Here is a 13771-nt window from a genome sequence, read left to right as displayed (position 1 = left end):
TGGTGCCGTCCACTAGGCAATGCCAACGGGCGACACCAAGGAGTAGGGCCTTCTCTGTGATGGGCCCAACCCTCTGGAATGACCTCCCCCCCCGACATTAGAACCACTTCTGACCTCCGCTCCTTCCGGCAAAAATTGAAGACTCACCTGTTCCGATTAGCAGGCCTGGCATAATTACAACTGTCCCTCCTGGCAAATGTATTATTATCTGGTTATTTTAGGGTTTTTTAATCTGTTGTGTCTGTTTTAGGGATTTTAAAAAATTATATTTATTCAGCTTTGTACAGTTCTTTTAATTGCATTTTAACCTCCTCCAAACTGTACATATTTAATTTTTTATTGTATTTTTGTGATATTCTCTATGGACTGTACACCGCCCCGAGTCCCTTCTGGGAGAGGGGGCGGTCTAGAAGCACAAATAAATTGAAATTGAATTGAATTGAATCCCACCACTGAGCTCAAGGTAATGCTTTGATTCTTTGCTATACACCTGACACTGAAATAATATATATTCTGTAGCCTCCATGCCTGGTACCTTTTGATGAGGGACTCGATTAAACCTCCCATATCTTACCATTGTGTCTAGCTGCTCAGATCTCATATAGGTAAACAGCTTCCTAAGATACTTGGCATTTTAGTAATTAAATATTTTTTTTTCAATTTAAAGTTACATTTATAGCAACTCATCAATTTCAGCATACCAGCCTTACTGATTATAGGTGCTTCTTTCTGAATTTTTATATCAAGAATTTTTTGCTCAACTATGTCTTTACTGTTGAGCAGGTACTGCTAAATAAGACACAGCAAACCCACAATTCCTAAGGTAATTTGCAAATTGTACTATCCAGGAAGAATTTAATTGAGCTTAGTCTGTTCTATCAAGCACGATTTGGGTTTCCATAGAAATAAGTATCCACCAATAATTATATACTCTAATGTTTGAGTGAACCCAGGGTATATGTATATATTCCCAGCTCTCACTGTGGCAATTGGAGTCCTTCAGAGACCATGAGGACGTTAAGGGTTTGGGCGTCAAAATTGCAAATGTGATTAAATGTAAGCAAGTATAAATTGATGCACATTGGGGCCAAAAATACAAACTACTCACACACATTATTATTAGGGGCAGTGATAACAGTAACTGATGAGGAAAGACATCTTGGAGTAATGCTAAACATTTCAATGAAAATGTTGACACACTGTGCATCTGTTGTAAAAAGGTCATGAGCAGGTAGTTTAAGAAATGGTAGTGAAGCTAGGGAGGCTAATATTATGATGTCCTGATACAAATCAACAGTGTGACCATATCTGGAATATTGTATTGAGGGGCAAATGACATGGGTTTTGTAATTTGTTAACTAATGTAGTTATTTAGTATTGTAATTTGATTTATTTTCTCTCTTTTAAAAGGATGTTGAGGTTTATTAGCTTTTAACCTTCCTAAACCGATAAACAAGCTGGAGACTTGCTCCAGATAAGCAAAAGTTTGTTAGTACAAATTGGGATCTCTTTTGTGAACTCCAAACAACCCTTTTTCCTTTCAATTACGTCCCTTCTCACATCTGATCTCATTTTAATGAACATGTGAGATATCATGGGATGCAGAGATATAACATGTTTGACTTCATGTAACTGATTGCCTAAAAGGGACATGGCGGCTCAGTGGCTAAGACGGTGAGGTTGTCAATCAGAAAGGTCAGCAGCTCAGTGGTTCGAATCCCTAGTGCCACATAATGGAGTGAACTCCCATTACTTGTCTCAGCTTCTGCCAACCTAGCAGTCCAAAGCACATAAAAAATGCTAGTAGAAAAATAGGGACCACCTTTGGTGGGAAGGTAACAGAGTTCCGTGCGCCGACCCCATGACCACGGGGACGTCTTCTGACAGCGCTGGCTCTTTGGCTTTGAAACGGAGATGAACACTGCCCCCTAGAGTCAGGAATGACTAGCACACATGTGCAGGGGGAACTTTTACCAACTGATTGCCTATGCAAAGAGGAGGTTACTTTTACCCTATCCATTCAATTTTCCACTTGCCTTTTCTTTGCTGTTAAGTATAAAAAGGAGGGAAACATGAAGTTTGGGGTTCTCTCTCTCCATTTTTCATTGAGAGATCCCATTTTATCAGGGTACTCTAATAAACTGCTTTTAAATGATCTTCCAACTCAGTTGCTTATTGGGAAGGTAAACTGAGGCAGAACTAAGGCCCAGATTTGGCTTTCAGAATGTAGTTCTGCATGTTGCACCTCCAAAGGGATATAGTGGACATAAAGAAGGTTTAGAGATTAACTAAGGTGATTAAGCAGCTGGATCAGCTTCTTTTAAGGAAAGGTTGGAATATCTGGAGGCAACTGAGTGAGACATGACTGACGTCAGAGGTGGGTTCCTACCAGTTCAGACCAGTTCGGCCGACTAGGTAGTAACTCGGCCTGCCATGTCCCTGAACTGGTTCTATTGGCGGTGCCATAGGCAGCGCCATCTTGTTTCTTGCTTCTGTGCATGCGTAGAAGCATTTTTTAAGTACTGTGCATGCACGCACAGCGCACATCAAGTGTGCGTGCATGCGAAGTGCATCCCTGAGTGATCCGGTAGTAGCAGTAGCCGAAACCCACCCCTGACTGATGTGTACAAAATTAGGCACAGTGTGGATAAGTGGACAAGGAGAAGTTATTTTCCCCTGTCCAAAATACTAGAACCAAAGGTCACCCAATGAAATTGCATTGTGGAAGAATCAGGATGGATAACAAAGAAGTACAGCACTATTAATGACTTTCTACTTTTCATATTGCTTGGCATAAAAATTGAAAAAAACAATGCATGGGGCTGATCTGCAAAAAGCTTTTCTTTGGGAGTGATAGAGTTGAAAAAATTAAATTACAACATAAATAGGAGAAATGACTCCTATGAGAAATGACCACATTCACATGACAGAATATCATATTGTTAATGTTGGTAATGTTCCCTTATCTATGAAAGAAGGTTAGGTTAAGTTCCTTTACCTAGGTTAAGTTCCTTTATCACCAGGTAATAGTACTTTGATATGTGGAATCTATCATATTCTTTGTATTACATGCCAGAAAGAACATGGAAGAGAGGGGGTGAGGGGGGGGGAAGAGGATGTTTATTGAATTAAATATGCTCCTTGTGATTGTTATCTTCCTTCTGTCAAATAAATGAAATGTACTCATTTACCACATTATATACTCTCTCTCTCTCTCTCTCTCTCTCTCTCTCTCTCTCTCTCTCTCTCTCTCTCTCTCTCTCTCTCTCTCTCTCTCTCTCTCTCTCTCACTCACTCTCTCTCACTCTCACTCTCACTCTCACTCTCACTCTCACACTCACTCACTCACTCAGGACATATATAAGTTAATCCTTATATCTCATATCTCAGAGATATGATAGGAACATGTTTAGAGAGAGCATGAATTTAAGATTTAAACTCCATTCTCAACATTGAGTAAGCCTTTTTTTGTCCATTAGGAAGCCATCTGAAGGGGCCTAAAACTCACCTTCTGAGCTCTTGCTGAAAGTTCTGGAAAGTCAATAGTTGTGAAAGCATTTTAATCCACCAAAGTATTTGTTCAGTGCTCATTTTGCAAAGTGGCTCAAATATTAGCAAGTTGAGAGGAAGAGAGAGTTCTGGCTTTTAGCATATTGATTTGAAAAAGAGTCCCAGAACTTCTCCTCCATTTATAGTGGACATTTCTTAAGGAGAGCAAGATCTAGTCTGCAACACTAGAAAATATGAGGCTGCATAATTAAAAGCTATGTCTTTGACATAACTAGTGTGAGAAGGTGTGTGTGCGTGTGTGTGTGTGTGTGTATTGATATGTGGATTAGGTACAAGTAAATTATTTGGGATTTGATCTATATCTATATCATCTATTACTATCTCTATCTCTATCATCTGTCTGTCTGTCTATCTATCTATCTATCTATCTATCTATCTATCTATCTATCTATCTATCATCTATCTGCAAAATAAGTTACTTGGACCTAATAAGTTACTTGCTAAGGTTATTCACTGGAAATTGTGCCAAAAGTTTGGATTTGAGTACAGCAAAAACCACTGGGACTATCAGGTTTTAGAGAATCAGAAAGGCAAGATCTTGTGGGACTTTAGAATCCAGACTGACAGGCACTTGGCCTACAACACACCTGACATAACAATAATTGAAAAGAAAAAAGTATGGTTCATTGACATTGTAATATCTGGTGATGCACAAATTGAAGATAAACAGCAAGAAAAAAATCACAAAATACCGGGACTTGAAAATTGAGGTTGGGCGACTGTGGAAAAAGAAATCATGTGTTGTCCCAATTGTAATTGGAGCCCATGGAGCAATACCTAAAGGGCTACCTCGCTATTTGAAAATTCTAAATTTATCTGACTTGAACATTCTGACTCTACAAAAAAAAACACCCTACTTGGAACAACTTATATCCTCCAATGTTACCTTAACAGTTCCTAGGTCCTTGGTTAGGACTTGAGCTGTTGAGCTACCAACCAGCCCCAAAGGCTGTAAATCTCACCAAAGATTAACCACATAATAATAATAATAATAATAATAATAATAATAATAATAATAATAATAATAATAATAATAATAATAATAATAGTAGTAGTAGTAGTAGTAATCCTCCGATGTTACCATAACAGTTCCTAGGTCCTTGGTTAGGACTCGAGCTGTTACACTACCAACCAGCCCCAAAGGCTGTGAATCTCACCAAAGATTAACATATGATGATGATGATGATGATGATGATGATGATGATGACGACGACGACGACATTGCCTATGGATATGGATAATGTCTTTCAGAAGCAAATTGCAGGTCTTTTGGTGACTATGAAGTAGTAGTGGCAGCAGATTTTAATTATTTAATTATTATTTTAATTATCCAGTGTCTGTTGCAAGATTGTATCCCTCTGTTAATGCAATTTAGAATTGCATTGGCTTTTTTGGCTGCCTCTGCATACTGCTAGCTCATATTTAGCTGGTTGTCCACTAAGAGTCCAAGATCCCTCTCACAGTTGCCACTATTGAGCCTGGTTTCACCCAGTCTGTATGTGTACTTTTGCTTTTTCTTGCCTAAGTGTAAGACTTTACTTTTCTCTACATTGAATTTCATTTTGTTAGAGAGGGCCCAGTGTTCCAGTCTGTCAAGATCCATCTGGACCTTGAGCCTATCAACTAGGATGTTGGCTGTTCTTGCCAGCTTAGTATCATCTGCAAATTTGGTAAGTTCACCTTCTATTCCCTCATCTAAGTCATTTAGGAAGATATTGAAGAGTACTAGGCTTAAGTCAGAATTTTGTGGTACCACTGCTTGCTTCCTTCCTTCCATGTAGATGTAGATAGACGTACAATGAAGATAGTGTTAATACTCATGGTTCCTGTACTTCTTGTCTGTACCTCAAAGTTCATAGCAGTTTGGAGAAGTCAAGGTGCTCTTTGTTCCTTATGAGCTGTTTTTTTTTCCAAGGAGGACTGAGCTGTATACATGCAAGCCTGTCCCCTTGGGTGCAATAAAAGATGAAATAAAAATTACTGTAAAAGGTTTGTGTACCTTGCAATGCAATTGTGAATCTATGCTACCTTGCCTTTGTTTCAGGCAACAAAATGTCTTAAGCCAGCTCTGATAAATATCCACAGGCCAATAATAACTTTGCTATTAGCATACAGGATACGTTTTAACTGCTGCACTTCTTTCAATTACTTAAATGGTTCAGTGCCCAGCTTAAACATCCTCTGAAAGTTATGTAGCTTTAGCTTTGCATTCTGGGTTGTTGGGGTTTTTTTTTTTGTACTTGGTTTATTCACTAAGTTTCCATTTACAGCTCTTCTCCACATTTACTTAGTATTTTCTGCTTTGTTCATAATTCTAGAATGCACACAGCTAACGTTACCTTAAATCTGCTCTTTAGTTGAATTATTTATGTTAGATCTGGGCAATGAGAGAACAGACTGCGGACACGAAGTGACTTAACAGCTCTTTATTAGTAGTAGTAGTGATCCAGCTTGCTCTGTGGCCGGAGGGTTCTCCTTTTATAGGAGCCGGGTACGCCTCTCGACCAATCAGAACGATACCTGTTTCCCGCTGTAGCAGCGGACCAGAGAGGAGACTTGCTACGATATATGTTAATATCTAACACCCCTCCCCTCTTAGACGGAACATTGCGGTTAGTTAAATAGTCCTTAAGGTATGCTGGTGTTTGCCTTACTCGGGTGGAGCGTCACAGTTCGGATTGATCAGAAGTAGTTGCAGGATCAGTCGCTTTCTCTGTTTCATGATCGGGAGTTTGCAGGCTTTCGTTTCTTTGGCGTTCGGGGGTCTGCTCGCTTTCGTTGCTTGGGTGTTGTTCCGTTTCGCGCTCGACCTCTTGTTCTGTCCTGGGCTCGCAGGTGTCATAGTTCTCTGTGTTGGGGCTCTCGAGTGGCTGACTTTGCATTGGTAGGTAGCTCTCGTTCTCGGTTCGTAGGTCTGAGTGCGCCAGGCGACCCCGAAGTTGATCGATGTGCCTTTTCCAGTTCCGCCCATCTTCCAGTTCTAACAGATACAATCGGGGACCCGTGATGCCAATGACCCTTGCCGGCATCCACAATGTCCCCCCTGCATAGTTGTGGGCGTATACTGAATCCCCTATGCTAAAACTCCGAATTTTGCTTGTGGAGTCTGGGGGTGCTGTGGCAGAGTAATTTGGGTGAAGACGGTCCAGGTGAGACCGTAGACGGCGGCCCATGAGTAGCTCAGCTGCTGCTTCGGATCGTCCCCATCTCCTACCCGTCGTTGCGCTGGGGGTAATGTGTTGGATTAATAGGTAATGGTCAATGTGTGTTTGCCAATCACCTGGACCCATCCTAGCGAGGGCCTCTTTTGCGGATCGCACCATTCTCTCCGCCTGTCCGTTTGATGCCAGATGGAATGGCGCGACGAGGGCATGCCGAATTCCCTGACCTGCTAAGTACGTTTCGAATTGCATGGCCGTGAACTGGGGCCCGTTATCGGAGACCAGGAGGTCGGGCAGGCCATGAGTGGCGAAAAGTCGCCGTAGAACCTTAATGACTGCCTCTGCCGTGGTTGAAGTCATTAGGACTACTTCTAGCCATTTGGAGTATGCATCCACAACTATAAGGAAGGTCTGACCTTGGACTGGTCCTGCGAAATCGATGTGTATTCGTGACCAGGGTGCTTTAGACTTCTCCCATTCTGTGGCGGGAGCTTCAGGGGGTGCTGGACTCGATTCTTGGCACGGATCGCAGGTGGCCACCCATTCCTCTATCTCTTTGTCCATGTTTGGCCACCAAACGTAACTTCTCGCTAAAGCCTTCATCCTAACGATCCCCGGATGCCCAACATGTAATGCATCTAACACATTTCTACGTAATGCATAAGGAATAACAACTCGATCCCCCCACAATAAACAACCTTGTAACACTGAGAGTTCATCCCGTTTTGACCAAAACACTTTGAATTCCGGGCCCACGTTTCCCTTCGGCCACCCCCTCCAAACCCAAGTTTGAACTTGCTTTATTATATTGTCTTTAGAGGAGAACCTTGCAACGTCGCAGGAAGAAACCGGTCCAGAGTCCAAACAGTCAATGAGCAACACCGGTACTTCGGGAGTGGGGTCTGGCAAGAGGTCCGGTAATGGGCAACGGCTGAGTGCGTCTGCGTGTCCTAAAGTGGAGCCTGGTCGATGAATTAACTTGTGTGAGTACGCAGCCAGGAAAACAGTCCACCTGGTCATGCGTGGAGAAAGGGAGACTGGAGTGGGGCGGTTTCCTGCCAAAAGTCCCAACAGCGGTTTGTGATCTGTAATCAGTTCAAAGTCGCGGCCGTAAAGGTATTCATGGAAACGTTTTACTCCAGCTACAGCAGCTAACGCTTCCCTGTCCATCTGACTGTAATTCCTCTCGGCCGATGAAAGAGTCCTGGAGTAGAAAGCGATGGGTGCTTCGTTTCCATTTGGCATCCTGTGGCTAAGGACTGCGCCAACTCCAAAAGGTGATGCATCGCAGGTCAATACCAGCGGTAGCGTCTGGCTGTATTGGACTAACAGCGAGTCAGTGGTGAGCAGGCGCTTTACTGCGGCAAAAGCTGCTGCTTCGGATCGTCCCCATCTCCATGTTGCGTTCCTCTGGAGTAGTCGATGTAATGGCTCAGCAACGGTCGCCTTCTGTCTCAGAAAAACGCTGTAGAAGTTAAGTAGTCCGAGGAAGGCCTGCAACTCGGTCTGATTTCGTGGTGTGGGGGCGTCCTGGATCGCCTTAATTTTCATTGAAGTGGGGTGTATTCCCTGACCATCGATTCTATAACCCAGGAATTCTACGCTAGGCACGTTAATTTGGCATTTTTCCTTTTTGAGGCGGAGACCCTTTTCTCTGATTCTGGCCAAAACAGTTCTGACTCTTTTTAATAATTGTTCCTCGTTTGCGGCGGAAACCAAGATGTCGTCGAAATAGGGGACGACTCCCGGTATCCCTTGCAAAAGCCGTTCCATGATGCTCTGGAACAGACCTGGAGCAATGCTCACACCGAATTGTAGCCGGTTGCATTTGAATGCCCCTCTATGCGTCACTATAGTTTGGGCCTCTGCTGTGGTGCTATCTACGGGCAACTGCTGGTAAGCTTGTGCCATGTCTAATTTAGCAAATATCTTTCCTGGCCCCAACGAGTGCAATAAGTGTTGTACTACTGGCACAGGATATGCGCTTTGTTGTAGCGCGACATTAATTGTGCATTTATAGTCCGCGCAGATGCGGACTGACCCGTCTGGCTTGACTGGGGTCACAATGGGAGTTTCCCAGCGCGCGTGATCCACCGGCTCAAGGATTCCTTGCTCCACTAATTTATCTATCTCCTTATCTATTTTTGGGCGGAGTGCAAAAGGCACTCGTCTTGGTTTAAGTCGGATTGGCGCCACTTTGGGGTCTAAATTGAATGAGATTGGTTTACCCACATACTTACCAAGACCGGGGCTGAACACATCCTCGAACTCCTTAAAAATCTGCTCAGCGCTGCTGTTCTCCACGGCGTTGATTCCGGTGACTTCTAGCCCCAAGGATTCAAACCAATCCAGTCCTAGAAGCTTCTGTAACGTTGCGCTGGCGATGGTCACGGGCAGCTGGGCTACGATGTCCTTGAAACGGATCTGGAACGTGCCTTGGCTCACGATGGGGACTCGGTTCCCCTGGTAGTCTCGTAGCAGGATTGGAGCACGTAGTTGGCTCTTTTTGAGGCTAGGGATAGCCTGTTTCATGGATGCCCATGAGATGATCGTCAGGGACGATCCTGTGTCAACTTCCAGCTCCAAGAGAACAGTGACTTTCAGCTTTTTAGGCCGCTTGGTGTGGACCTGGCTTATTGTGGTGAGATACGTTCGCAATTCCTCTCTCTGGGTCAACTCTATCTCAGCATCTGTATCCTGAAAATACTCTCGTTGAGCATCTTGGTAGAATGCTCTCTCGGCTCTTTGTGTATGATCTCTCTGGGAATACGCCCTTTCAGCTCTTTGGGAGTTGTTTCTCTGGGTAAACACTTGTGGATTTCTCTCTGGGCGCCCTTTTTGATTTCGCCAAGCCCCTGGGTTGGGCTTTTGTTGGCGGTATGTAGGCGGCTGCCGTGAGGCAGGGACTTCGCTCCGGCACACTCATGCGATGTGCCCAAGTTTGTCACAATGTGAACAAACAACATTCCTGAACCGACAGGTAGACCGGGGGTGGTTTCCTCCACAGCTTGCGCAGGGTGGCAAACGGAATCCGGATCTCCCTCCAGGCCTCACGTGACTGCTTCGCATCAGGTGACTTTCCTCGAACTCGGGATCCTCGAAGTCTGGATTTGTGTCCTCGTAGTGGACTCTGGTGTGTCTTGGCGCTGGCTGGCTTGTGTTGAACCCGTGATGTATGGTTTCCGCTGATCTTTCCGCTGATTCTGAAGCTCTTGCCTCGTCGAGTGCAATCTGCAGGCTTAAATTGGTTTTGGCCAACAGCCGTTTCTGTAGGGAAATGTCTCTCAACCCGCATATGAGTCGATCCAGAATTTGCTCATCCAGGTCTCTGAATCCACAATGTGTGGCTGCTTTTCGTAGAGCTGCAACGTACTGGTTGATAGATTCTCCCGCCTTCTGGTTCCTCGTGTTGAATCCTTGGTGACAAACGTGGCGGGAAGGTTTTGGTGCGTAATGGGTTTGCAGAGTCTGTTGCAACGCCGTCCATGTTACCGCCTGAATGGGGGTTGGTTCAGAGAGGTCCCTGGCCGTTTCGAAAACTTCTCGGCCGCAGTAGCTCAGGAATATATTTTTCTTTCGAGAGTCCGGTATTCCTGTGTATTCGTTTGCTTCGAGAAAACACTCGAACCTGAGCATGTATGATTCCCAATGATCAGCGATTGGGTCGAATGGAGCTGGAGGAGTGTGCATCGCCATTTTCTCTCGTTTGAATTTGCCGCGCTGCGGTGTTCTGAGATGGCTGCCGGAATTTCTGCCGAATTCCTGGGCTGGATCAAATCCGGAGATTCTGAATTAGCGTTCTTCGTCCTATCTGTCTCTCAATCCCACCTTCGTCGCCAATGTTAGATCTGGGCAACGAGAGAACAGACTGCGGACACGAAGTGACTTAACAGCTCTTTATTAGTAGTAGTAGTGATCCAGCTTGCTCTGTGGCCGGAGGGTTCCCCTTTTATAGGAGCCGGGTACGCCTCTCGACCAATCAGAACGATACCTGTTTCCCGCTGTAGCAGCGGACCAGAGAGGAGACTTGCTACGATATATGTTAATATCTAACAATTTAGTTATGCCTTTCAGTGCTTTAATTGTTGTGGCCTCAATTAGCCCCCCCCCTATTTGGATTTATCTAATTGCACATCCAATTAGCCAGAAGATGGAAATGAAGCCACTGTCACATCTTGCATCACCCGGTAAGAAAATATAGACAGTCCAGGGTCTTAGTGCAATTTATGGAGCCCCCTCTATCTTCCAAATCCCATTGCTGAAATGTGGTGGTAAATCACTGAATAAAAATAATTTGATTGACATTCAGTGCAGTAGTTGTTAATATTTTTCTAAAAAGTTCCCTGCAAAAAATAAGGAAAAGAAGAACATCCAGCTATATATAAAGTATATATACTAAAATCATATCAAATATCAAAAATTGTCTGTTCCTGCTGTAAAGCCAAGGGACTATTATTGTTAACAGCCTGACAAAGCTTTTCTACATGATAGTTAAATGCATTTTTCATGCCCCCTATTAGTACTTGGAATTTGCCAGTTTCTTTTAGACTCTATTAACTCAGCTATGCCCTTCTGTTTATTTCCTCTTCCTGCTTGTCTAATCTTATCCCTCTTTCTGCAAAGAGCTGTCCTACCAGCATCTTTCTGAACATGGCTACAACTTCAGAGAAGAGCAACTAAGATGATCAAAGGCCTGGAGACTAAAACATATGAAGAACGGTTTGATTAGTCTAAAGAAAAGAAGAATTAGGGCAGCATGACAGCAGTATTCCAGTATTTGAGGGGCTGCCACAAAGAAGAGGGGGTCAAATTATTCTACAAAGCACCAGAGGAAAGGAAAAGAAACAATGGTTGAAAACTAATCAAAAAGAGAAACCATCTGAAATTAAGGCGAAACTTCTCAACAGTGAGGACAATTAATGACTGGAACAGCTTGCCTTCAGAAATCGTGGGTTCTCCATCATTGGAGACTTTTAAGAAGACACCTAGATAGTCACTTATCTGAAATAGTATAAGTTTTCCTGCTTGAGCAGGGGCCTGGACTAGAAGACTTCCAAGGTCCCTTCCAGCTCTATTCTATTCCAATTAATTCTAATTCCAATTCCAATTCTAATTCTAACTTGGGTTAGTTAGTTGCCATCATACAACTATTACAGTTCTGAGCAGAGCTGGCATGGAATATCAAGCTATGATCTGAAGTACTGAGAGATTTAGAGTGGTCTAGGTGCTCCTTGATGGTTCAGCCTTTCTTGATTTACACCAGCACATGAAACCTTGACAAGCATATGTGTCTGAGCCATTACAAATTTTCTGTCCAAATGATCTTTGATGGATCATTGCATCTTCCCACCTACTAAGTATGGCAGCCATCAACTCACCAGAGTTGTCCTTATAAACCAACCCAATGTTAGCAGGAAAAAGTGAGGATATCATAATACAATACAATAGTAGAGTTGGAAGGGACCTTGGAGGTCTTCTAGTCCAACCCCCTGCCTTGGCAGGAAACCCTATACCGTTTCAGACAAATAGCTATCCAACATCTTCTTAAAGACTTCCAGTGTTGGGGCATTCACAACTTCTGGAGGCAAGCTGTTCCATTGATTAATTGTTCTAACTGTCAGGAAATTTCTCCTCAGTTCTAAGTTGCTTCTCTCCTTGATTAGTTTCCACCGATTGCTTCTTGTTCTACACTCAGGTGCCTTGGAGAATAGTTTGACTCCCTCTTCTCCAAGGCACCTGAGGGTAGAACAAGAAGCAATAATGTTAAATCATAATGTTTATGTTGTGCTTCTTTCTACTAAGTTTCAGTTAGATGAAGGATACTCATCCCAGAAGGAGTAACTTTCTGAACAGGAAATGTGAACTTATAGGCTGCTGAAGAAATTGAGCTTGAGTAACAAATGGACTGGCTTCACTTTCATCATGATTCCGTTTGCAAAATTTACAGGATATTAATTCCATAGCTTCCCTTCCTGTTCCCAGCCAATATGACAGTTATCAACCTGCAGATCAGTCTCAGTACAGAAGTCCTTTTTTCTATCTTCATCCTGGAATGGATTAAACTTCGAGCTTTATAAAAATCAGTAACTACAATTATGTATCGATTTTTCATCTCTCTCTCTTCACCCTTGGGCCTGCTTTATAAAATAGGTGCAGTCCCCATTGGACTGTGAGTTGCAGCTATGGACAGAATGGATGCCCACTGGAAAATAAATCACATCACATTCTTCCCTTTTCTCTGTGTAGGCTATTAAAAATTATCTGTCACTGTTGTAAAACAACCACATTTTCCTCTGGAATTGTATTTTTAATCTACGTTCAGTAACACTTTGATGGGCAATTCATGTTAGATGGATTTGCCCAGATGGATTTGTTCTTGAAGTTGTTTCCTTTTATTTTTAGTTTATAAAATTATTTTGTGATAACTCCATTAATAAGATAAAAATGTTAATCATGACTCCTTTTATGGAATTGGCACTTGAAAGGAGATTTGAGAAATATTGTTCTACTGGGTTTTGCCATTATGTCTTTTTTTTTCTTTTGAAAAAGAAAGCAGACCTAAATTAATGTCATTTAACCTCTAAAGTGTATAATTGAAGTCTTTAATATTTCATATTTGTTTCATAAACAAAGACTTGTTCCAACCTGCATGGGACCTGAGGTCTGGAATTCACACTAGAATCAATTTACATGTTGCTTCCAGAATCTAAACCTAAAACATAATTAGTATTCTCTTTTATGATTTTTTTTTATCAAACTTCCATTTGGGGATCTAGTAGAACAATCTGTAGACCACAAGTACAGGAGCCCTTCAGGTTTGGTTGCATTCCATCCCCTTTCATCCTAGACATGATGACCAGTTGTCAGGAATGAAGGAAGTTGTAGTCCAAGAACATATGAATTCTGCACCTTCGGCCTAATGGATATGATTAACCCAAGGGTAAGCAAACATCTACCCTCTAGATCTTTTCAATTATTGTTCCTACAGTCCTTTGCCAATGGACATGTTGCCAGGGATTGAAAAAGTTGATGTTGTAAAG

The sequence above is a fragment of the Natrix helvetica genome, assembly GCF_964273705.1.
Source record: "Natrix helvetica genome assembly, chromosome: 1".
NCBI lineage: Eukaryota > Metazoa > Chordata > Lepidosauria > Squamata > Natricidae > Natrix > Natrix helvetica.
The sequence above is the reverse complement of the archived record's forward strand: the minus strand, read 5'-3'. Positions refer to the sequence as shown.